The 26,942-nt window shown below is 36.0% G+C and overlaps 1 protein-coding gene across 1 annotated transcript in view; it reads right to left on the bottom strand.

Moving 5' to 3' along the window:
• ATF7IP (activating transcription factor 7 interacting protein) overlaps positions 1–14,239 on the bottom strand; it is a 118,136-nt gene extending 103,897 nt beyond the window's left edge. Inside the window, exon 1 of the mRNA XM_012732870.1 lies at positions 14,136–14,239. The gene's annotated coding sequence lies outside the window, so the exon portion shown is untranslated. The remainder of the gene's footprint in view (positions 1–14,135) is intronic.
• Positions 14,240–26,942: the final 12,703 nt, after the last annotated feature.

A 26,942-nucleotide genomic window follows, 5' to 3' on the forward strand; every position in this document is an offset into this window, starting at 1 on the left:
CAGGCCCTTACTCTCTGTATCTAAAAATGGAAGATATTCTGTGGATGAAATCTAGCAAGCACAAAATACAAGACCTGAAGGTCTTAGAAGCTATCCCAAAATGGCCCACACTGATCCCTTATAGTAAAGCTCCAAACTGTTGATTCCAATCAATTCCGTCAATGAATCTTCCATAACACAATCAGACAAGGATGAATGAAAGGCAATTAAATCTAACATGGAAGACAGATTAAAAACCAAAAAAAAAACTACCCAAAACATGACTTCAAAAAATCTACTATCCACAGATATGAAAAGGCACATCATATAACAAGAACAGAGCACTACAGGCAAGGGAAAAAATAATACAATAGAAATTGAGACCAGACAGAAAAAGTTTTTTATTCAGTAGGATTGAATGATAGAGTTGAGGAAATATCTGAGCAAAAAGACAAAATTGTAAATACAAGGAAAAGTTTAAGAAAATTGGGAGTGTCCATCTAAAAATTTGCCATCAAATTATAGAATGGCTATAGAAACGTATTACCAGTTAAATCATTTAAGAAAAATGCCCAAAATTGAAAGGACAAGATCACAGGCAGAAAGGACTCTATGTATGCCAATAAACAATTTCAGAATACTGTAAACTAATACAGATTCTACAAGTTACCATGGAGGAGACAAAATCAGAAATATAAGAGCTTAATAAAATAATAATAGAAGCAAGAAAATCATTTAAAATTCTAAAGTAAAATGATTTCCAACCTAGATTTCTATACCTAACTAAACTATCACTCAAGCATCAAAAATAAAGGCTAACAATTTTCAAGCGCTTGACCTCAAAAACTATACCTCCCATATAGTCGCTTTAAAAAAACTACTAGAGAAATATGATTCCATCTCCCTAAATGACAGAGTAAGTCAATACAGACATGGCATAAGAAAATGAAGGTCTACACTGAAAAGGAAAAAGGAAGGCTCTGAAACAGAGAATAAAATTCCAAGGATGACAGTGATGTACCAGAAATGAACAAAGCCACATGTAGGCAATGAGACTCAAGAAAAAAACCTAAGTCAAGATCTTTGCTGCCACGGTACCTTAAGTAAAAATTTGTCTTCTAAGTATCTAAAGATCCTTAGTAAAGGACTATAATAATCTTTTTAAATACTACTACAACACTGATATTAAACAACCCAGGCATCCTGGTATGAAGTAAACATTATCTTCATGAATTGGCATCCGTCGTAACTGTATCAAGAAAATGAATCAGGATATCCATGATTCTTTTAACAATGCAAAGCACTGTGTAAATAGGTTACTTAATCCTAGATCAGTAAAGTTAAGAATTACCTTACAACTAAATGCACTGATTTAATTGCAGCTAATACTGTTTTAAATGGTCAAATGAGAAAAGCAAGTTCTTCTCAACGTAACTCTTAACTTTAAGATATATTTGTGTAAGTAGTAATTTAAATAACCTTAACCCAACAATCTGAGGAAATCTTGTGATATATTAACAGATCATAAATTAACATTTCACCAGACTATTTTAAGATCAATTCTTATAAAAACACTGAATTTTGGAAAGCACAAAATGGGCTTAACTACTTGGAACAATGATGAAATATAATAAATGATATTACAACAGAATCTTTTTTTACTTTTTATAGACCACTTTACATAATGCAAGAGCCTGTTTTCATTCCTACCAGAACAAAACTGTGTAAATCAAATTTATAACTATGACCATATGAAAAAATGTGACATTTAAAAGCAATTTATCTTTTAATTATATATTATGGTGCATAAAGACTACATCTCAAATAAAGAATGATGCCTTCTAAGTCTTTAGGAAGTCAATTTAGCATCTCTTCTATAGTTTATGAAATCAAAGCATTAAAAGAAATAAAGACTTTTACATCATGACAGATAATGGATATTGGAATCATTCAATGATACCCTATAGTTTTTAAGAACTATATAAAAACTTACTGAGATAAATTAGATAAGTAATGGTTCTTGTTCATGTACTCAAGCAAATAACTACTAAAGTTTATAACACAGAGACAGTATTTCCAAACATCATATCAGATATTCTGTTAACAGAAAGGGATGTCTTCCTATGTTAATGAACATCTCATTACACCTATATAAACAATATGGTCAAATAAAATAAAATAAAAAAATACAATCAGGCCCTCCTTGGTGGCACAGTGGGTGAAAGCACTGCACTAAGAAGCTTAAACCACTTCCGCATGAGTTCTATCCCGCCTGCCTCGGAGGAGATCCACATGGCAGCAGAACTCTCCTGACCTACCTGCTGCTCCCCTCAGCAGAGTACTTCATCTATCTGCCTGTTCTGCTCCCCACTCTGTCTCTGGTGAATCCTCTCACTGCCCCTGCACCTCTGGCCTGTACCCAGTTCTGTATACACAAAAAATAAATAAATCTTTAAAAGAAATATATATATATATACACACATATATAATCAGAGAACTGCTAAAAAAAACTTACATTGGTAACAGGAACTTGGTCACAGGAAAAGTTATGGAATAGCTTTACCTCAATTTTGAGTGCAGGTGTATCAAATTTCGTAACTAAAGAGTAAATGGGGAAGTACTTTGCACCCCAAAACTTAAAAATGACAAATCTTGAAGATCACTAATGTAATACAATGCTGTTTTTCATCATGAAGAGGCTTACCATCAATTTAGTGAATTTAATAATTTTACAGGATTTTAATTCTTTGATATTTTAAAATTTAATTTTTTTAAAAAAGATTTATTTATGCATACAGAACTGGGGTACAGGCCAGAGGCTCGGGGTGGTGAGAGGCTTCACCAGAGACAGAGTGGGGAGCAGAACAGGCAGATCGACGAAGTACACTGCTGAGGGGAGCAGCGGGCGGGTCAGGAGAGGTCTGCCACACCATGTGGTCACCTCCGGGGCAGGCGGGAATCGAACTCATGCGGAAGTGGCTTTAGGTTCTCAGTGCAGTGCTTTAACCTGCTGCGCCACCAGGGAGGGCCTTAAAATTTAATTTTAATTCACAGAATCAGCACTAAAGTTGTGCTCCCTTAAAAAGCTTTGCAATGGCCCTCCCTGGTGGCACTAAGAAGCTAAAGCCACTTTAGCATGAGTTCGCTCCCTGCCTGCCCTGGAGGTGAGCCACATGGCGCAGCAGACCTTTCCTGACCTGCCCACTGCTCCCCTCAGCAGTGTACTTTGTCGATCTGCCTGTTCTTCTCCCCACTCTGTCTCTGGTGAATCCTCTCACTGCCCCTGTACCTCTGGCCTGGCCAGTTCTGTATGCACAAATAAATAAATAAATCTTAAAGAAAAAAAAAAGGCTTTGCAAGTAAGCTGCTTTTCTAAATGCTCATTTTCCCTATTAGAAAGTGGCATTATCAAACCTACTTTTCTAAAATATCTTTTTTTTTAAGATTTATTTATTTATTCATACAGAACTGGGGTACAGGCCAGAGATGTGGCGTGTGAGAGGATTCACCAGGGACAGAATGGGGAGCAGAACAGGCAGACCGAGAAGTACACTGCTGAGGGGAGCAGCGGGTGGGTCAGGAGAGGTCTGCCGCTATGTGGATCACCTTGGAGGCAGGCGGGGATAGAACTCATGTGGAAGTGGCTTAAGCTTCTTAGTGCAGTGCTTTAACCCGCTGTGCCACCAGAGAGGGCCAAAAAGTATATTTTAATGTATTTTAAATTCTAACTTCAGTAATAAAGAATATTGTCACTTTCTATATATTTCCTCACACTGCAGAGCTCTTTATGGCATGCGGAACATAGCTGCCGCTTAGAAAATATTAATGAGTCACGAATTGATTCATCAACTGATTGAAGTCAGAGGACAAAAATGTATCAGGAATAAATACTAAGTTTTTTATCTATCTAATCTATCATGGAATCCTCATAAACCTAATAGGTATGTTATCACCATTTTTAATATAAATACAGCCGAGAGTCTAACTGCACGAACTGCAGTATAAAATTACTATTCTTCTAAACAGACAAAAACACAGACTGCAAACAAACATATGAAAAAATGTTCATCATCATTTATAATCAGGGAAATGCAACTCAAGACCACAACAAGAAATTCTCTTGCACCTGTAAGAATGGCCCATAATAAAAAGAACATAAAAAAGTGCTGGTGAGGATATGAAGAAAAGGGAACCCTCCCACAAGGCTGTTGGGAATACAGATTGATCCTGCCCTTATAAAAAAGCAGTGTGGAAGTTTCTCAAAAGATTACATGTGGACCAGCAACTCCGCTCATAGGTACCTAACACCCCCCCCCAAAAAAAAAAGAACACTAATTCAAAAGGAAGCATACACACCTATGATCAAAACAGTATTATTTACAACAGCCAAGCCATGGAAACAACCCAAAGACCCTAGAAGAGATGAACAATGAAAAAAAAAAAGTGCTTATATGCATACAATGGAATACTAGTTGGCAATCAAAAAGGATAAATTCATACCATTTGTTGTAACATGAACCGAGTGCCAAAGGGATAACGCTAAGTGAAATGTCAGAAGGAGAAAGAAAAAACCAAATGGTGTCACTAATTAGTGGAATTTAGAAAAACTAAACTAAGAGTCAGATAAAGACAAGCTTAAAAAATAATCTTTGCAAGCTGACTGTAGCATTTGAAGCATACAAACCACGGAGTGGGTAGAGAAGAGGACAAAAACAAAAAAGTAAGAAAGCACAATAGACTATGGTGCTAGAATATGATTTGGGAGTGGAGGATGTGCTACAGTTGCAATACTAATGAGAATGTCCAAATTTACTTCAATTAAAAATTAATTTTTACAAAACCCACAAAATTACTGCTCTTTTCATTTCCACTTATTAACTGGTTTTAGGAAAATCCTTTGTCTTTTCTTTTGTTCTTTATTTCCTCATTTATTTGATTTTCATTGTCCAACTTCAAAATCACTTAAGGTAACCATGATGGCAAAAGAAGATAGTCACACAAACTTTAAACATTAACTATCATTCCATCTTTTTATCCCGTACATACATCTCTCAAAATTATATTTTAGGAACTACTTATAAACAGGTAAGAAACAATGTTTTCTCAATTTCTTTTTTTTTTAAAAAAAGATTTATTTATTTGTGCAAACAGAACTGGGGTACAGGCCAGAAGCTCAGGGGTGGTGAGAGGCTTCACCAGAGACAGAGTGGGGAACAGAACAGGCAGATGTACGCTGCTGAGGGGAGCAGTGGGCGGGTCAGGAGAGGTCTGCCACGCCATGTGGTCGCCTCTGGGGCAGGTGGGAAAGGTGGGAATCGAACTCATGCGGAAGTGGCTTTAGCTTCTTAGTGCTGTGCTTTAACCCGCTGTGCCACCAGGGAGGGCCATTTTCTCAATTTCTTAATGCTCTTGTTAATGAATGAGATTGAAGAACTTTTTTCCAAGTCATTTTATTATTTTAATCTTTCGTGCAAAGTACCTGTCAAATCTTTTGACATTTAATCAAATATCAAATAGATGGCTTGTTACTTGTTCTATTACTATTAAAAACAAACTCGACATCTGTGGATACTCATATGAGTTAAATGGGGAAAAAAAAAAAAGAGCACAATTCACTCCTTTTCTTGTATGTCCATGTAAAACAAAGGGATACTAGCCTATTAATAGGTAAATATTTATCAAATGTTAAAGCAGCCATTGCAAAGAGCAGTCTTGTACTTTTAATAATGGTCTTATAACTTACTAGAAAGGGCTTATGTTTTAAGAAGTGACATCAGATAACTCAGTAAGATACGGTTCCTAAGGAAACGTATAAAGTACTACACAGGTAAATATACACATAAAACTAGAAAAGAATAAATGTGTTTAAAAGAGATGCAAAGTAGAAAGAAAAATTAAGAGAATTTCCAGTTGAGAATATCCTTCTGAAGGAACATTTTATAAGCACCATCAGAATGACCTTTATTTACAAAATCAAGGAGATATTTAATATCAAGGGGATATTTAGACTACCTAACATACTACCTTAATCTCCCATCTCTAAGGTTTCTGAACACTATTTATTCTCTTTATTAAGATTATCCCATTTACTAATTCATCCCATGAAATAAAACTTTTCTAAGATTTCCTTGTTCACCCCCAACAAGGTCCCATTTTGGGTGCCTTACACAAATATCTGTTTGTATATACTTAACTGTATTCTACAGAAAGCAACTTTTAACTACTTACGTACTAATCACAACTTATAACATCATCATACAACTTACAAATCATGTGCAAAAACTTTAAAACTATAATCTTTGTACCTATGTATATTATAAAATCACAATTTACATCTTGAAAATGTGTATTTTATCCATATAATCATAAATGGAAAAAATGGAATCTAGATAATAAAAATGCTTAAAACAGAAAGCAAACAACCCAAGCAACTGTAATCACAGTTTATCTAATGTCTTTCATTCCTTTAAAATAAGCAAGTTAACTTGCAAGGCTCAAAATTATTACTTAATGTGAACAAAATCTTTTCAGAAAAAAAATACACTGTTTAATCCTAAAACTCTACTTCCTACAAAATTATGTTTTCAAAGGCAAGCAGAGCAAGAATTCTACCAAATAAGATAAATGTTGTTAATAACTTAGAACCTCAGCCACAAATCATGATCCCATAGCTCTCAATTTCCATTTCAACATATAGCCACAATTGGAGTTAGCTGTTAAAACATATTTTCAATATCAAGTTATGAATTAGCCTGAGATGACTGACTTCTCCAGCTCCTTCTGTGAAGAAAATGCTATTTCTCTCTTTTTATAAAATTCTGTAAATCTAATTAAATACAACAATATCCAGCTACACTTAACATACTATGTTCTACAATATTCCTTTTCCTGTCAAGTATATGTGCACCTTCCAGGTCATGCTCTCAAAGAATGATTGTGCACTCCCCCATTGCTTTTCCTCCCTTAGCCCTTGGATGGTTAAATATTGTACTAATATTCAGCCCAGAAGCCATATGCAACATAAGGAAACCTCATGCTAAACCAAAACCACCTATAAAGCCTCTTCCTCTTTACTGTTATAAAAAGAAATAAACACTTATCATCCTTAAACAACAGTAATAGCCTTTGGAGTAGCTTAGCCTTTACTCTAATCCAATTCCTGACATTTACTAACTAAATAGAAATAAAAGAAGTTCTTTTCTCTTCCATTCTCTTTCCCACTTCATATTCTTAAGATACTGAATCTAGTAAGGTTAACATATGAATCTAGAAAGGTTAACATAGCAGCTACAACAGTAAACTCTGATACGTTAATTGACAATGAGCTGAAGCAGCCAAGTCATTCATAATTCTTCTCCCAAACTCTCCTGGTCCTCAAAATAGCTGATCTCTTCCCACCATCTATGTTTACCTATCTGCAAAATGGTAAGCATTTGAGAATTACTAACTCATTAAGAGATCCTTTTTATAGCTCTGTCGTTTCTGAAAATCACTAGTCTAACATGCAACTCCAAATTTTTATTAGGATGTATAAATGCCATAGATTGTAAAACACAGTTCCTAGATTCTTACCATGATTAATACTTCCCAAAGTAAAAAGGGCAATGCAAACAAAAGAAAAGGAAAAAGGACAATACTGTAAAACATTGTAATACTACCTCAACATTATCACACAAAGAAGTCCTTTCCAAACTAAACATTATCTGGTTAGTTATGCCTAGTTACTACATAGAAGATAACACAAAGCATTTCTATAATATTCTGAGCAATGAAAACTGCATACATGAGTGAGTGAAGATTTCTGATAGTAATGTTTATTGGTCAGTCATCTTTATATCCCAGAGTTTCATGTTTATGTAGACCCAATTATAAAGACTCCAAAGATTTTAGTTTTAGACCTGCTGTAATTTTTGAAAAGGTGCCAAAGGAGATGACTGAGTTATTCTCTTAAAGACTCAAAAATCCAGATGATAAAAATGAAAAAAGTTCACATTATATATAAAAAAGCAGGAGTGGCCTAGGCTTTTCATTTAGCAGGGCTTATAAAACTGAAAATGCTTTTCAGAAACCAGCCTCTCTCTCAAATTCAAAATGGTTTCCATTTGGACCTGAAACAGTTTAATTTTGTGGAATTCATTTTTCTGTTTTGAGCAAAGTAAAATAACAAGAAACAAGAAACTTCTGATATATTCAGATTGCAGCACAATCTGAGAAAGAACACTGCAAAGTAATTTTTTAAGTAATAGGCTCTCTCTTTAAAGGACGTAATACGGCAAATGGGCACGATTTTAAAAGAGAAGCTTCTCCAGTGAAAAGGTAATTTCGAAGTACTCTACTCAACTGACAGAGAGCTCTCCAGAGCTACTTTACACTGGGTTGTTGGAAAAATCATGACACATTTTTGCTTGAAAAACAAAAAATACATCACAACTTTTCTAACAACCCAATATTTTTGTGACATAAATTTCAAATAATGTTAGTCCACCACCCAACTGTAGCCTATAAGACCTACAACTGTGAGAAACTCAAAGGCAGTATATACATCTTACCATATATCTCAAATCTTTGAAGAAAAAAATAATTGAATCTCCTTTGCTTTCTTGAAAAAAGTTAACTACTAGGTACTCTCTATGATCCAGAATTATTAGTAAGACCATCAATTACCATAATGAACATGCTATACTGACTCAGCTCTAGGAATACTGTTTCCCAAGCCAAATAATCACAAAAATAAGCTTTAGGGGCCTCCCCGATGGCACAGGGGTTAAAGACAGCTCAATCAAGCTAACAGCAGCCATTGTGGAATGAGTTCTATCCCTGGCCCGGGAGGTGACCCATATGGTGTAAGACATCCTTTGTGTCATGCACTGCTCCCCTCAGCAGTATACTTCAGAAGAGCTGCCTGTTCTGCTCCTCAGTCTGTCTCTAATGAATCCTCTCACCCCCATATCTCTGATCTGCACCCCAGTTCTTGTATGTATAAATAAATCTTTAAAAATTTTTTTTAAGTTTTTGCTTCAACCACGTTAAATTTGACTCCTTTTCACTATCAAGACATTATCCATCATTTTCACCTTAGCCATACACATTTCTCTTCCAGCACTTCTGATCCTAATTTGCAACCTCTCGTTTGTGATCATCTAGAAAACCAAGTGTCATCATTTGTAAGAACTAGAAAAAGTTATAAGGCAAAAGGAAAACACGCTATGTAAAAAAAGTAAATTATCTCTAAGTGAATATCCTGGGGAGGACAGCACAGCACTACAAAGCTAAAGCCACTCAGCATGAGTTCGATCACCAGCCCCAGAGGTGATCCACATGGTGCCGCAGACCTCTCCTGACCCACCCGCTGCTCCCCTCAGCAGTGTACTTTGTCAATCGGCCTGTTCTGCTCCCCACTCTGTCTCTAGTAAATCCTCTCACCACCCCTGCACCTCTGGCCTGTACCCCAGTTCTACATATATAAATAAATCTTTAAAAAAAGAAATGGGGCCCTCCCTGGTGGCACACCGGGTTAAAGCACAGCACTGAGAATCTAAAGCCGCTTCCGCATGAGTTCGATTCCCGCCTGCCCCGGAGGTGACCACATGGTGTGGCAGACCTCTCCTGACCCACCCGCTGCTCCCCTCAGCAGTGTACTTTGTCAGTCGGCCTGTTCTGCTCCCCACTCTGTCTCTAGTAAATCCTCTCACCACCCCTGCACCTCTGGGCATCAAATAAATAAATCTTTAAAAAAAAAAAAAAATGTTTTAAAAAAACGAAAATTCCGATGAAAAGCCAATTAATATTTAACATTTGATTTCTATTTTCTAGATTTATTTTCACAAAGCCAATATTTTACCTTTGATTTCTATTTTGACTTACCTTGACTCTTTCCATGCCTCCACCACTTTCCAAAGTTAACAAGCTCAATAAAAATATTTTGGTAGTAACTTGATTTTCTTCCCAGTACCCATTATGAAAATGAATTTTAAAAATAGATTTACAAATTAAATACAACACTATTAATCAATATTATACTTTTCACTACAATCAGCACAAAGAAAAGATTTAATATAGAATATTTATATTAATATTTAAGGGAATACCCTTATGAGAGAATAGTTTCATATGACCAAAGAACCTAAAAAACAACAAAAAATTTTTTTTAAACATACAGTAACTAGTAGGCTCCATCCTGATCTGAAATGATTACATTACTTTTCAAATTTCCTCCACTAAAAAAAAAGAAGTCTATGCTAATCCAAGAAAATGTTTGGTTTCAAACAACATAGGACATTTTATCACAGTACCCTAATTTTCTTCTAAGTTCAACCAGGCACTATTTTTATGTTACCATGTCCTAAAACACATTAAAAATAAAATGCAGTCTTATTATCCTCTGCCATCTCAAAATTAACATTATCAGTACCATGAAAGCAGTAAAGTAACGCTTCAGTTAAAAGTCAGATATCACAGATATGCTCAGAGCTCCAAAAAAAAGTACATTTTCACAGGAACTACATGAAATATACCAGATTTATGAATTAAAAAAACAAAATCTCAAATAACTGCCTTTTAAAAAATGTAACTAAGTGAATCTAAATTTCACCTGTAAGAAATCAACAAAGTTTTTCCACAAGCTACAAAAATTGTAAAAATAGTTATGGATATTGCCTCATTATATGTTTAGTCTACAACAGTACAGTAAACAGAGCAAGGTAGCATTGCTATATGAGTAAGCATATGAAAACTGCAACTGTTTCCCCAGAAAAAAACACACATTCATATTCACATAAACTTGCATGTGTCAAAGAATGCATGGAACTTTTTAAACCTATCTATAAATTTACCAAAGAATGATGGAATCCAAATTAAATATCCCTAATATATGAAAGAGAACTAATAACTCAAATCCAGTATACATGTTATGATCAAAAGTACCTTAAAGCAATGAATACCTTCAACTACCTTTAAGTATTTTAAAGTGTAAAATTATGACAAATGTGGAGAAAATGGAAACTGGCAATCCATCCAAATAAATTTCATGTAGATGAAGATATACTTTTTAAATGTCATTAAAAATACCTAGAAAAAAAAAATGTGTGCATTTAGTTCCTCTCACAGCAGGTAGTATTTTCTAGACAGAGAAACTCTAGAAAAATCATAAATTAAAAAAGCAGTACATTGGACTACATACAAATGTAAAAACTGTGAATATATAAACCATAAACAACTTCTAAATTGATAAGTACTACTGAAAAAATAAGAAAAGCAAAAGGCTAACATTCATAAATAGTTGTTGTAAGCAATGAAGGACAAATATTAGCATCCACCAGAGAACAATACACAAAAATACTTCAAGCAACAAAAAACATGACCAAACTGTAAGTATTAAAGACATCAACTTCATAGTTATCAAAAGCTACTGCCCCACAATTTTTCGATCACCAAGTTGATACCAGTTTAGGATATGCTTTTCAAAAAAAAACCTAAGCTTTTATAGATTTTGTAAATTACTTTAAAAGACCTTTGAAGTACGAAGTGAAGATTATGACTTATGTGCACAGATGTTCACTACAGCATTATTTATAACTGAGAAATGTAGAGCAACAAAATGGTCAAAAAGAAAGGTTTAATAAGTCACTGCCTTTTTTTTAAGAGATAACATATAATCATTAAAGATGTACAAAAGAGTATTTGACGATATGAGATGTTTTCACAATTTAGTAGTATAGAACCAATAAAAGATGTACTTTAAAAGAAGGATTAAACAGGAAAATACCCAAAATGTATAAAATTAAACAGTGAATGAAATGTGATCCAAATGAAAAACTAATAAACTGATCAATATAGAGATCAACCAGGAAAGCATCAAAAATCACCAAATAATTACTTTTTATTTCTGAATGTCAGTTTTTCACATTTCAAGAGGTGCCATAAGTAAATATATATATATATTCAAATCACACTTAAAATAATAATCTTAACAGCTTAGACCTTACTAATTTAAACCCTTCCCCCCAAACTACGTTTTATGAAGTTGAAAATGCACAATACTAAACAGATTTTTAAAACCCCAATAACTTATAATTCATTACTGAAATAACCTAGTCCAATAAATATATATAGTATGCTGCATATGATAGGCATCATAATCACCAAAATAAAATTTCAAAACAAGCTTGCTACTGACAGTACTAGTGAACAGTGAATGTTCAGAATTCATTAACTTTAGTTTTAAATTTATAAAACTATATTTGCCTTTTTCAAAAGCATAAAAACAAAACTATTCTACCAGTGAATATTGTACATTCTGTTCTTCAATCTTCAACATCAACCTAAGAGGCAATAGTTTGAATAGTCAAATAAAAACATAAGCTTAAATGTAGGAACCAAAATACTTCACTTTTGTGGAAGTGTAGAGTGTATTATGCCCTAAGATCAAAGCTCTTTCCTTTACCTGTTTATACACTCTGTTTATACACATAATACATAAATATATACAAAGATATAAGACATACAACATATTTGCAACTCTAAGGCACATTAAAATAATGTTTCAGAGGTGAGGGGCTATGTGCTGGGTAACCCCAGAAGTTTGAAAGGGAAGTGATTATACAACTGTCTTCTAAATATATTTTTGTATCAAATGCGTCAGAGGTTCAGAAATTGTGTCAATGACAAATTAAAATTCTATTGAGAAAAAAAGCAAAATTTTTCATATTACTCCATTGTGTATGTGATGTCATGTTTAAAAATCCACCAACTAGAAGTATTTCTTTCAATTTCATCTACTAACATACTAACGACACTTGTTTTGGGTAATTAAATAAAAAAGTTCATGAACCAAACATTATAGAGCAATAGCCACTTTTCTTTGACAGGTGACATTTTAAATTTAAGAGTTGCATAACCAAACCAAAAACTAACTGTTCTATAAGCACAAACTACAAGTGAAGTTTGTGAAAACCATTTGAGAGTTTTTAACTCACTAAGAAATAATTTACACAATGGGAGAACTGTATCAAATCCTATAAAATTTGCAGGGAGGAATAGAAGACTTAAATATAAATATAACTAGTAGTATATTTACAATTAACTCCTTTAAGAGATTAAAACCTGGAACACACAATTTAAAAATCAAACACAATAATTATACCTTATACACACAACACGAGGCAGTTTTATTTTTAAGTTATCAACTTTTTTTTTTTGATGGTTCACTTGACTTCCTTATAAAGGCCTCACTGAAGCTGGGAGTATTTTGCAGCCTTAACTGAAAATTTTACTAAGTAAGTGTGATAGTTTACATGCCATACTAAATAAAATGCTAAGAAAATAACTAAATGTATAAAGTCTAAATAACACAAGGGACCAGAGACTGAAAAAATGTCAAACTCAAATGCTTGCATGATCAGAGACACAGATTAAAATCAAAACATTAGTTTAGGAACTAAGTTTAAAAAAAGAAATGCCCAGATTGAGATTTCTCATCAAAATCTGTAAATTCTTTCAATATACCCTTATCTCATCATTCCCAAATTAACATTGTTTCTACTTTGTAAATTTGCACACATCCGTGAGAACAGGACTGGTTAAAAAAAAAATTATTTATAAATATGCACTTCAAATAATAAATGCACCTGCCCTGAGAACACCACTAGGTGCTGATCTTTATCTCCATAAATAGAAATTTGCATTTAATCATACCCTCAAAGGGAAATTAAAATCCAGAACCACAAATCACAATCATTTAAAAAAAAAATTAAGTCCACAGCTTCTCAGAAACACACAAGAAAAGTGAGGTCTGTACAGAAGGTCATAAAGGAAACGTTTTCTTTAAAAAAAAAAAAAAGACAATCTGAGAGTAACAAAATGAAACCCCTCCAGAATGAGGAAAATTAAATCTAGAACCCAAATGGCGTCCAACAAGAACATTCGATCTTGAAAATGAATATTGCGCTTGCGCAGCCACCGCCCCACCAGCTGCACAACTGCAGCTAGAGCCCGACCCCGCAAGATCACGTGCTCCCATGCAGCGCCGCCCGCAGCTCCGCAACCGCGCAAGCGCAAACAGAGCTCCCGCAGCCGCCATAATGCGGTCTTGACTCTTAAGAAATACAATAGTAATTTCCAAAAATGTGGTGATAACAGTCCCTGGGGTTTACAAATACCTTCTGGGGCGGGAGAAGTGGGAGGAGGAACCAAGTTCCTGCCTACAGAGCCGCTCCCCGCAGCCGTCCCCAACACTGCCGCCTCAGTCTCACGCGCTGGAGTCGCCGCGCCGCCCGCTGCCGCCGCCGCCTCCGCAGATTCAAAAACAAACCCGCTTCTCCCTTGCACGCGCCGGGGCCGTTATGCAAATTAATGTGGGCGGGGCTCCGTGGTCGTAGCTTTGACCACGCCCGCTGTGCCTACATCCAATGGACTCACGCACTGGTCGTTCACCATGCAAATCTCCTGGTTTTTTATTTGAATGAGGAGTATTGGCCCCGCCCCCTGCCGTGAAGCGGAAAAGACTGGCTGCGGTGGTGGCGCTGTGCCTCACAGTTGCAGTGTGAGCGTTTGAGTGGCGCTTCCTAGCCCAGTGAGTAACACTTGGTGAGCGCCCTCTATGAGTCAGGAAAAACGGACGGAGGTAGGTAGGGAGAGTTAAAGAACTGAGAAATTTTTTACAAAAAGCCTGTTTGGCTTTGTTCGTCATTTATATCTAAAATTCGCCCACTATACGTGAAACCCTATCAGTAACGGCAACACATCTTTGTTTACTTAGTCTGTGCCAGGGCAAGCAGATAGAGTCATGGCATCCCCTGCCACTGTAAGTTGTTTTACCCGCTTTCGCAGTTTTGTGCTGGAAGCCAACCTTTGACGCAGGCCAGGGCCAGGGGCCTGGGGAGCACGGGGTCGGCTGCTCGTGGGGCCAAGTGTGGTTCCCTCGACGAGCATGCGCCTCAGTCTTCTGGTCTCTAAAATGGTCACGATGCCCGTCATTCCATCGGGGTGGGTGAAATGAGTCAAGGAGGAATGTGAATGTATTTTGCAAAGCAGGAAGAGCGTGGCAAATCAATTGTATGGCTTAGTTATTACTTTTCGCGTGTAATCCCTTAAATGAGCCTAGTCAGTCGGTATTTGTTAAGCAGCAACTGTGTTCAGGACCCTAGGAGGTGTCTATCCTCGAGAAGGCTATAGTGGAGGAGATGGAAAAGTCCACAGGTAGTTTTGGTGGGTGATGCGAGATTAGCAGATGGTAATTAATACTTTTTCCAAAAAATAGCTTGAGGCTTTTTGCTTGTTGAAACATCAGGCGGCTTTTTAGAGGAGCAACTAAAACAGACTTGGAAAATCAACCATGCCTCTCTAGAGCTAATCTCTAACAGGAGACAATTTACATGAGACAATAACAATTTAATAAATTTCTTACCTGAGAACTGGACTTCATTGTGAAAGCAATGAGGAGCCACTTAAAAGGTTTTCAGTCAGTACTTAGCTCAGAACATAGTATATAGGTTCTCAATGAATTACAAAGAGGCTCATTATTACAAATGATAATGTGTCATAATTATTGCATAGGTACTCAATGATAAAGTAGATGATTGGTAAATTATAAATATTAATATTGGCATTATAAGTCCCACTCTGTATTAATAAAAAGAAATGGGAACAAAATAATACAAACCATTTGGTTTCTCTTTATGTCTTCTCTAAGCAAGTCAAAATTTAATAATAGTCTACTTGCATTTATCTAGCTAATGCAAAGGGCGAGGTAATGCAGCATTAACTCACCAGTGGCATATTTACTCACCAAGATACAGATCAGAGATTCATGTGAGAGAGAGAAAGAGACAGGATTCACCAGAGACAGAGTGGGGAGCAGAACAGGCAGATCAACTGAAATACACTGCTGAGGGGAGCAGCAGGAGGGACAGGAGAGGTCTGCTGTGCCATGTGGGTCACCTCCCTGGCTGGGAATCAAACTCATGCTGCAGTGGCTGCAGATAGCTTCATAGTGTTGTGTTTTAACCCCTTTTGACAACAGGGAGGGCCCAGTTAGATCAGACTTAATCTAAATGAAGCCTGTTTATGATCTGGGCCTTTTCTAAAGAGAGATTCTTGTGCTATATTGATGAGGCAAGCAGTCACATTGAAGAACTTTACATGCTAAGTTATTAGAAGAGGCCTGTCGAGTCTGCAAGTAGCCTCTTAGGACTTGAGCATGTGCTTCTGCTTCAGCCAGCCAAAAAGCCAGAACCTAGTTACATAGCCATAAAGAAATAAATTCTACTAACAAGCCAAGTGAACTTGGAAGTGCATCCTTTACAAGTCAGGTTCTCAGGTGATTGTACAGTCCTGATATCACCTTGATGGAAGCCTGAAACTTTGAGGCCCAGAGGATCTAAGTTAGTCCCAGATTGATGATCCACAGAAACATCTGTGTTGTTTTAAGGTACTAAATTGGTGGTAATTTTTTAACTTGACGATAGAAAAATGACACAGGAAGTCATCAGGGAAGAAAGGCTATCTAAACCATCTCCTAAGGTAGATGGGTGACCTACACATATGAAATAGGTTCTATTAAAGTATATTTAACTGACACTCAATTAAAAAAAAAAAAGAATCAGAACTACAACTATGCTGGGCAATAGGGGCCTTTGTCTTGATCTCCACACATATATACACACAGGGGAAAAAAAAACACATGGCTGGATGTCACTCCGAATTTGACACCCCATACCAATACAAACTGACATCTGTTATTCAAGGTGGTCTTGCAGGAATGCCTCTCCATATTTCTTGCTCTCAAAACAAAAGGCAACTCTCAGAATGCTATGAAGTTCAGTGGGTTGAGACACAAATAGCTTAAATACTAAACAGCAAAATAACTTAGGTAAGAAAAAACTAGTTTTTCTTTCTTTAGATACTTCTACTCTCAGTACAGATACAGATTTTTTTTTTTTCTTAACAGTTACTTTTCCAGCAGTGTGAAACTTCCATTTTCTGGCACATGTATATAGAAGAACTGGGGTGTAGGCCAGAGGTATAAGTGCAAAGGTGTTGGGTATGAAGGTATTCACCAGAGACAGTGTGGAGAGCAGACTGAAATAACACTGCTAAAGGGAGCAGCAGGCAAGATTCAAAAGGTCTGTGCCATATGTTAGTTACCTCCCTGGTGAGGATTGAAGTCAGGCCATAGTGTTGATAACACTAACACTGCCCCCCCCTTTTTTTTTCTCCTCTCATTTTCTAATATTAAAAAATGAGGTATGGTTCTATTATTATTACAGTATTCCCAATATTTGTACAAAACTCCTGCATTTTTTAATATTAAATAATCCATATTACTTTTATGTATCTTACATTACCTGATCTTTCAGTCTCTTACCTCATATTTCAGCTTGTATATACTTTATTAAACTGTCTTCTATTTACTAAATGTTTTTTCTACTTACTAAGTGTATCTTCTATTCATCTTAACATTTTTCAGTTTGAGAACGCTTCCTGGATTTTTTTCTAAATACATTCCAATTTTCCACTGCAGTTCTCCATCTTTCATCCATTTTGTTTGTCTTTTCTTCTCTTTGCTTTATCAAGTTCCTTTTTCATAGCTTTCACATTTGAATAAATACATGGGTTGACTGCTAATTATTTTTCACTCTTTATTATTAGCCACATTTTCATGCCTCATAATTTTTTACTGCATAGTGAGTACTGAGTGTAAAAGAAACATAGACTCTGTTATCAACTGAATTGTGACAACCCTGAATTTATATATAGAAGCCCTAACCACTAATGTGGCTATTTCTTTAGTTAGGATTTTAAGGTGGTAATTCGGGTTAAATGAAATCATCAGGGCAAGACTTTAATCCAATAAGACTGGCATCTTCATATGAAGAACATTTGATAGAAAAGATGTATGCATACAGAGAAATGGTCATATGATAATTCGGGGAGAAGATGGTCATCTATAAACCTAGGGAAAAGGTTCAGGAGAAATCAAACTTGCTGACACCTTGATCGTGGACTTCCAGACTCCAGAACAACTTCTGGACCTATAGGAATTCTCCGGTAGAGAGAACTGTACAAGTTTGAAGTCTTCAGAGCCTGCAAAGAAATGATCCCATGCAAAACAGCAGCTTCACGTTATGCAAAAATTAAAGTAACTCTGACTGTCAAATTGGATCACAGACAGGTAGAAGATGATGTTATAAAGCATAACAGGCAGGTGATGCTTCAGAAACAAGAGCTGAGTCATGTTGCCATTGAATTGCACATTTATGGCACTTTAAAAGAAAGATTGCCCCCAGAGTACAGGAGAAAATTCAGATTTCTTAATATTCTAGAACGCACTCCTTTAAGTTGACCATGGCTGGTATTCTGGACACCACAGGGTTAAACATGATGCTGAAAAACTGATGAGTTGTTTGCTAGGCAGAAAGACTCTCCACTGGGAGATTTATGTTTGTCTCAGATAAAGACGTAGCCATCATCTGATGATTTAGCAAAAGTTTTGTCACTGACTGGGCTCACTGACAAGTCATAGACCTCCTCTTCATGAGCAAACGCATAAAAAGTCTCGATATGATGGAAGATAGTTTGCTCATAATTTCCTCCCAAAAATACTTTGGTGTTCTCACTATTGAAAGTCATATAAGTATTGTTAGAATGATGCTTTCTCTTCAACTGGATAACTTGACTTTGTAGTGAATGAGTTGAGGCACTATAGAAACAAGCAGTCATCTCCTTCTAAGACTAGTCACAGGTCTCCTTTGTTGAAAAATTAAAAGGCATTGACACAGTTAAAGTGGTTAAACAATGTTCCTGGAGAGGTTTCTACAGCTCCTCAGGCAGCTGTACTGAAAGTCTTCAGTGGGTAGGAACCAATGCAAGCCTGTAAAGATACTCACTACTGACCATATCATGCTCCCCAGACCAGCTAGACAATGTATCTGGAACTGTGATGACTGCTCACACCTCCTCTACTCTCTAAGCCTTACATGTGGTCACCACTTTCCGTGTACTCCAATGTGAATGGTTCTTAAACCAGGCAGAGCAAGGTATACAAACACTTGGTAGCATTAATGACTTCTTAATGGTCCCTTACTCACCCTTTCTCATATGACATTGTCAAGGGAAATTAATTCCAGGTATCCAAGGATAGTTCAACCGTTACAAATCTGTCAATATGATATACATATATTAAATAAATTAGAGATAAAAAACATGACCATAATAAAAGCGGGAAGAAAAGCATTTGAAAAAATTTAACATCAATTAACACAAAGTCAACAAGGTTGATGTAATGGATTGTATTTTAAAATACTAACTTTCATAAATTACAAGTCCATAGCCAACATATTCAGTGATTTTTAAAAGCTAAAGCTTCTTTCATAAGATCAGAAGCAAAACAAGGATACTAAGTATGTCAATATAATACTGAAAGCTCTAGCCAGAGCAATTAGGCAAGAAAAAGACTTTATAAAGAGTTTGGGAAATACAATGGTTGTCCAAACAAATCAACAACAACCAAAAATCTCTAGTTAAAAATGGGCAGAAGATCTGAGTACTTCTTTTTCTCCAAAGATGACATACAGCTAGTCAACATGTACATAGAAAGATGCTCATTGTTAATAATCATCACGGAAATGCAAAGCAAAATGTACATTTCACTTCACACATACTAGAATGGCTGTTATAAAAAAGACAAGAAACAATGCATTGACAAGGATATGGAGGAAAAGAAATGTTTGGACATTATTCAGAATGTAAATTGGTCAACCATTATGGAAAACAGTGTGGCATTTTTTTTTCTTTTTTTTAAAATGAAATATAGGGGCCCTCACTGGTGGCCCAACAGGTTAAAGCTCAGCACTCCAGGCTGGCTGCAGCCGCTTCAGCACAAGTTCAATCCCTGATCAGGGAGGTGACCCACATGGCCTAGCAGACCTCTCCTGTCTCGCCCACTGCTCTCATCAGCAGTGAACTTTGTCAATCTGCCTGGTCTGCTCCCCACTCTGTCTCTGGTGAATCTTCTTACCACTCCTGCACCTCTGGCCTGTACCCCAGTTCTGTATGCATAAATAAATAAATCTTTATATATATATATATATATTTACTTATTTATTTATATTTCCTTGGTGGCGCAAGGTTAGGATGTATCACTGCAAGTTGGCCAAAGCCACTTCAGTGTGAGTTCAGTCCTCTGCCTGGGAGGTGATCCACATGGCCCAGCAGAGCTCTCCTGTCTCACCCACTGTTCCTCTCAGCAGTGTACTTCATCAGTCTGCCTGTTCTGCTCCCCACTCTGGGTCTGGTGAATCCTCTTGTCACGCCTGCACCTCTGGCCTGTACCCCAGTTCTGTATGCATAAATAATTTTTTTAATGAGATATAGTACTGCCCCATGATCCAGAAATTCCACATCTGAATATTTATCCAAAGAAAATTAAAATACTGGCCCTCCCTGGTGGAGCAGCGGGTTAAAGCACAGCACAAAGAAGCTGAAGCCACTTCTGCATGAGTTCGATCCCGCCTGCCCTGGAGGTGACCACATGGCATGGCAGACCTCTCCTGACCTGCCCACTGCTCCCCTCAGCAGTGTACTTCATCAATCTGCCTATTCTGCTCCCCACTCTGTCTCTGGTGAATCCTCTCACCCTCCGTATCTCTGGCCTATACCCCAGTTCTGTGCGAATAAATAAATAAATCTTTAAAGAAAAAAAAAGAAAATTAAAATACTAATTGAAATAGAGATGTGCTTTCCTTGGCCATTGCAACATTTATACAGTCATGCTGCATGGCAGGATTTCATTTAATGACGAACAGCCTATATGGCAGTGGTTCCCACATTTTGCTGGCCTAGTGATGTAGCCATTATAACCTTGTGGCTTCATTTATCTTATGCTTCTTGATAATATCTGTTTTCCTTGTTTGATTTAATCTCACATTGCTTTGTTCATGATTGCCACTAGGGATATGAAATCCACTGCTAATATTGCATTTATATATAATGATAAAATTTTTGATGCACTGTACTCCATCATTAAGTAATGCATGACTGTAATAGTCAAGATATGGAAATAGCACAGGCAAATAAATAAGAATGAAATTTTGCCATTTGTGGTAGTATGAGGGCATTGTACCTTGAAGGCATTATGTTAAGTAAAATAAGTCAAGCAGATTGATAAATACTGTATGATCTCACTTATATGTGGCATCTAAAAAACAAAACAAAACAAAACCCTAACCTCATAGGTACAGAGAACAGATTGGTGGATGTAGGTGGTCAAAGGAACCTTATATGTACAGAGAACAGATTGGTGGTATGGGGTAAAGATTACTTGAAATGTGTATAGGTAGTCAAAAGGTACAAGTTTACAACTATAAAATGAGGGGATCTACTACTCAAAATGATGAGTTAATTTATAATTATGTGGTGATGATGTTAACTTATTGTAGTGATCACTATGTAATATATACAAAAATCAAGTCATTATTATATACTTGATACTAATATAGTGTATCTCAATTACAACTCAATTTAAACATATATGTATTGTATATGTATATATAACTTATGTGCATCAAAGGTTACTATTAAGGAGTAGTCACTTTTTTTTTAAGATTCTATTTATTTATATAAAACTGGGGTACATGCCAGGGGCACAGGGGCAGCCAGAGGATTCACCAAAAACAGTGGAGAGAACAGGCATATCAACAAAGTGAAGTACACTGCTCAGAGGAGCAGCAGGCAAGACAGGAGAGGTCTGCTGTGCCATGTAGATCACCTCCGGGGCAGGGATCAAACTTGCACCAAAGTGGCCACACTTGGCTTAGCTTCAAAGTGCAGTGCTCCAACCCACTGCACCACCAGGAAGGGCCCAAGAGTGATCTCTTAATGGGAAAAAAAATCTTTGTAAATCTGAATTATTATATACAAAATATAAAAAAAGATTCCTATAGCTCAACAACAACAAAAGCCAAAACCAGCAAAAGTCTTAATACATAAGACTTCAAAATGACCAGTAAGACAAAACTTCCTCATAATTAGTCTTTGGAAAAATGCAAATCAAAGCCATAATGACACACCATTCACACCTATTAGGACAACTTCCTGAATTAATGTTGTCAAGAACCTGAAGAAATTAGAACTCTCGTGCATTATTGGTAGAAATGTAAAATGCTCGTCTTTATCTTCAGAGGATGTTTGAGGGTGTGAGAAGACAACCCTTGACAAAAAGAACAAACAAATGAAAAATGGCAATAGCTCCATTTAAGAAAAAATAATTTAGGGAAGAAGTTATTATCATAGGACACTAAATGGTTTAATACCAAAAATATTTACCAGGTCTTGATAGTGTAAATATTAGATGTTGAATTCATAATTCTTTATTTATCAAATAAAGGGAGGAAAGAGGTATAAATGAGAATAAATACTAGTCTATCATACCAGTAAATTATTAAGTAAATGGGTGAATATAGAGTAGCGATATATAAATTTCACTTTGAAATATCTAGTCAAATAGCAGAAAAAATAAAGCTTCAAAATTGTAAGTGGTCACTTGAAAAAAGGGATCAAATTAGGCTATTAGAATACTATTTTCATTGTGAAACTTAGCACTGTCAGACTTTTTAAACTATGCTCGGATTAAATAAAATTAACAACTAAGTAAAGTCAAATAGTTTTAATAAATAATTTCAGCAAATAGGCCCCTCCCTGGTGGCGCAAGGGGCTCAAGCACAGCACTGCAAAGCAAGCCAGAGCAGCTCTTCAGCAAGAGTTTGATCCAAGCCAGGGAAATGACCCACATAGAACAGCAGACATCTCCTGCTGCTTGCCTCAACAGTATAATTCATCAATCTGACTGTTCTGCTCCCCACTCTGTCCCTTGTGAAATCTCTCATCGCCCCTGCTCCTCTGGCCTGCACCCCAGTTCTGTATGCATAAATAAATAAAAGTTAAAAAAAAAATTTCAGCAAATATAAAGGTTAAATAGGATAAAAGAATGAAGCTAGATATTTGAATATCAGCTTTTATGGTACTGGTGAAGTGACAGCCCTATACTAGAGTATGTATGCGGCAGATACTCTTGTTTGAAGGAATTTCTTAAAGCAATTATTTTTCCTTTTACACATGTTAAACTGAGTTCTTACTTAACTGCTGTATATTGAGGTGAAGAATATAGAACAAGACCTAATAACTAGATAATACTGAAAATGTCTACAACAGTTATCCACAGCACTATAAGGGCCTCAATAGAAGAGCTGTGTCAAAATGGTACCAAAGTAGCCTGTCCTTAATTTTCATATTCCAACTCTCATCATATCTGTATTGATAAAAATCACTTTTGAAAAACTAAATTAATTCTAAAAATCCATCTCCCCAATATCTCTTTGTAGAATTATAGTATTTGCAGTCATAGCACAAATATAAAATTACTATACTGTTTTTGTAAGGAACACTGGTAAAGAAAATTGTTCATGGTTTATAAATACAAAGATAATTGGGGTTCCAGTTATTCAGGCCCAAGCTGGCTGTGCAGATAGCCAGCGGATCGCTAATATACAGCTATATATGACATGTCAAGGAACCTTAGTGATCATGGTATTTAGGTACATTATTTGGAAGTTCTTACCTGTAAATCAAATTAAGCTTTTTAAGAAAAGGAAAATCTGTAGTTAAATTTTGTAAAATAAGAAAGGATCTATCTAGATGGATAAAGGGGGCTTCAGCATGTTAAAGAGGATTATATTTATTTAGTGAGGAAACAATTTTAGAAAGAGAAAGAATGAAGAAAACTAATACACTAGTTTAAATAAATTTTAAAATTAAGTAAAAGTAATTTCAGTAAATAGCCTCTATATTGGGTACTTTAAAACAATTTCAACTAGATCTCATTCTGTTTCTAGTGTAAAATAACCAAAGTGTAATAATCATGATTTAAATCTGTCATATGACTATGAGATTGAATTAAATACTGAGCAGGGTCCAAATCTCTTCCAATGAAAGTTCTTATAGTTTATATTAATTTTTTCTTTCCAGTTTTTTTTATTCTTTATGATAAGAGAAATGCATCATTTTGTATTCGATCAAGGAAGAAGGATCACTAATAAGAAATAGTAATGTGTTAGAATGACAACTGATCATATGATTATAAATGGTATGTATAACTTATCTTTTCTAATATACATTACATGTAACCATTGTACTCACTAGTTTTGTCTCCTTATCTCATGAAATAATAGAATTCTTTATTTCTGAAGGGTCTATGTCATTAACAGTAGAGACTATTTGTTTGTTGTAGTGCCCCACTGATTTTTATCATAAGATATGGGGGTAATAAGAGCCACTCACCAAGCATCAGCTATGTTACAGACATACTCCTTTTTATCTCCATTATGTAACAACAACCTAATATTTCCTTAACAGCATCATTTACCTCAGCTAGTACAGTAATTTCCTTTTGCCTGTTAGCTCACTTGCTTGAGTTGCCTAAAAAGGTAGGTAATTTTCAGTTTAATGAAATTAATGTGTCCACTGGTATTCTTCCATTGGGAACCAATACCACCATGTCAGTAGAGCCTAAAGTTGTGAGATAGGAAACAAACACTCTTACTGGTAGGACAGTAAGTGTAATTGCAAAAGGAAGAGCTTCCATTTCCTCCCTTAAATTTGAGACTCGTTAGTTCCTTTTTCAGTGAATCAGAACATATACTGCAAACTGGAGGACATTATCTCAGCCCCACATTGTTGCCACCCAGTTGGCATGATAGCTGAGTCTTTAAAAGCCATTCTTGGCTTCCAGTCTTCATTCAGAGATAGAGAAAAGTGGGAAAAAAATGTCCACTTTTCTAACAAGAAAAATAACCCAGACAATGACCTTTCTTGACTCCATCAGAGAATTGTGGTTACAGGACCAACAACTAACCTGAAATCTAAAAATAAACAAAAGCAAAATCTGAGCACTTTTTTTTTTAACTTGCATAGATACCTGCAGATGCTATATAAATCAGTAAGCTTGAAAAAAATTACCAAATTGCTTAAGGCCAGATATGAACTCGATTGACTGTAAAGCCTCTGAGAGACACAGATGACATATAAGGGACTATATACTCTTATGGGCTTTTCCTTTAGGAATCCACCTACATTTTCAAGAGAAAGAGTGGGGAAAATCCTGAGAAAGATACCTTCACAGTGCTAAGCTCGTATAGAAGTATCTACCTATATAACTTACTCCAGATCACTATATCACCAGTCTTCCAATCCTTTTCTTTCTTTGTCCCTGCCCATTCAGCCCAGTGTCAGCAAATGCCCAGGAATCAATATAGATCCATACTTCTGGACAACACTTTGGTCCAGATACAGTGGACAGCCACATGTACCACTTGAAATTCTGTGTAGTGAGAGAATTTTCCTTCCCTGCTATTATTTAAATCCATCCCTGAATGGAGCTATAGTTCTGCCACCATCATCAATTTTATGTGGTGCAAGCATATGCTTCAGAACCATCTTTGAACCAGATCCAGTATTTATCTTAGCTTTAGTTATGAATTCATGGGGATGAATTCATAGGTACAAGTTGAAAGAGACAAGAGGCAATTTAACAGAAAACTGACTCACACAAGTTTCTCAAGACCAATCTAGATTTGATGATGAAATGCTGCTGTGCTTCATTGCAGGTATTTACCCATAGGGCTTGGTGGGGGAAAAGTTTCCTAGGTAGCCATACTCTCAAAGTATATATGAAAATTCAGAATCTCAACTAAATAATGGAACAACTATAAACAGCTAGAACAATGTAAACTTCTATATGAAAATAATATTATAGATTTTTTAAGTGATGGTATTTTTTTTAATTTTTAAAAGATTTATTTATGTATGCGTACAGAACTAGGCCAGAGGTGCAGGGATGGTGAGAGGATTCACCAGAGACAGAGTGGGGAGCAAAACAGGCAGAATGGCAAAGTACACTGCTGAGGTGAGGCAGGAGAGGTATACTACACCATGTAGGTCACCTCCCTGGCCAGGGATTGAACTCATGCTGAAGTGGCTGAGGCTAGGTTCATAGTGCTCTTCTTTAACCAGTGTGACACTAAAGAGGGCCCAAATGATGGTATTTTGATTGAGTTTTGTCCTTTATACTTGAGATCACTTTCTAGATTTTTTCATGAGTAGGCTATAAATGTGTTAATTGCAGAGATTCTGCTTCCTGATGAGATATAGCCAGTCTCATAATGTCTGGTCTCAAAGTCCTGCTAGATAAATTCATATGCTAAACCTGTAGGGGAGAACACTAAATCAAACAGTCAAGATGTTTGAAACCTGAGTTGAAGTTAAAGTAAGCAATGTCTGATTGGATCAAAGCCATGTCTCTTTCTGACTTCCTGACAGTGGAAAAGACATCGACTGGCTGGGGTAAAATGATATCTCAGGTCTCATAAGTTTTTTGTCTATTTGTTCTTACTATTCAGTGTTCAGTGTACAACAGAAAAGTTTTAAGATATGCAAACATGAAGGAAAATGTGACTTGTTGTCAAGAGAAATTATAGACATTAGAAGCAGACCCACAGGGTGATTCAAATTTTTAAATAGTAAAGACACTATTGTGGCTGTGTTAAAGGAAAAAATACACATATACACACACACATACAGGTGACGTATACAGAATTTAATAAAAATGAATCTCAAAAAAATAAACTTTGTAGAATTGAAAGATACACTATCTGTAATCCCGAATTTACTGCTTAGTCTTGACAGTAAACTGGATAAGAGATAAAGGATCAGTAAACTTGAGGAAAAGTCAATATATTTTACTCAAACTTAAGTACAGGGAAAAGAAGGAAAAATATATGAGAGAGTAGGAGGAAAGGAAAAAAGCAATTGAGAATTTTGGAAAATTCTTTATCTTTGCAAATATTACTTCTTCCTCATACTCTTTCTCCTTTTAAAAACAGCACTTACTTTCCACTATCTCATTGTGCTAATAC

Source organism: Condylura cristata, unplaced genomic scaffold, assembly GCF_000260355.1.
Source record: "Condylura cristata isolate star-nosed mole 26May11 unplaced genomic scaffold, ConCri1.0 scaffold00036, whole genome shotgun sequence".
In the NCBI taxonomy this organism is placed as follows: Eukaryota; Metazoa; Chordata; class Mammalia; order Eulipotyphla; family Talpidae; genus Condylura; species Condylura cristata.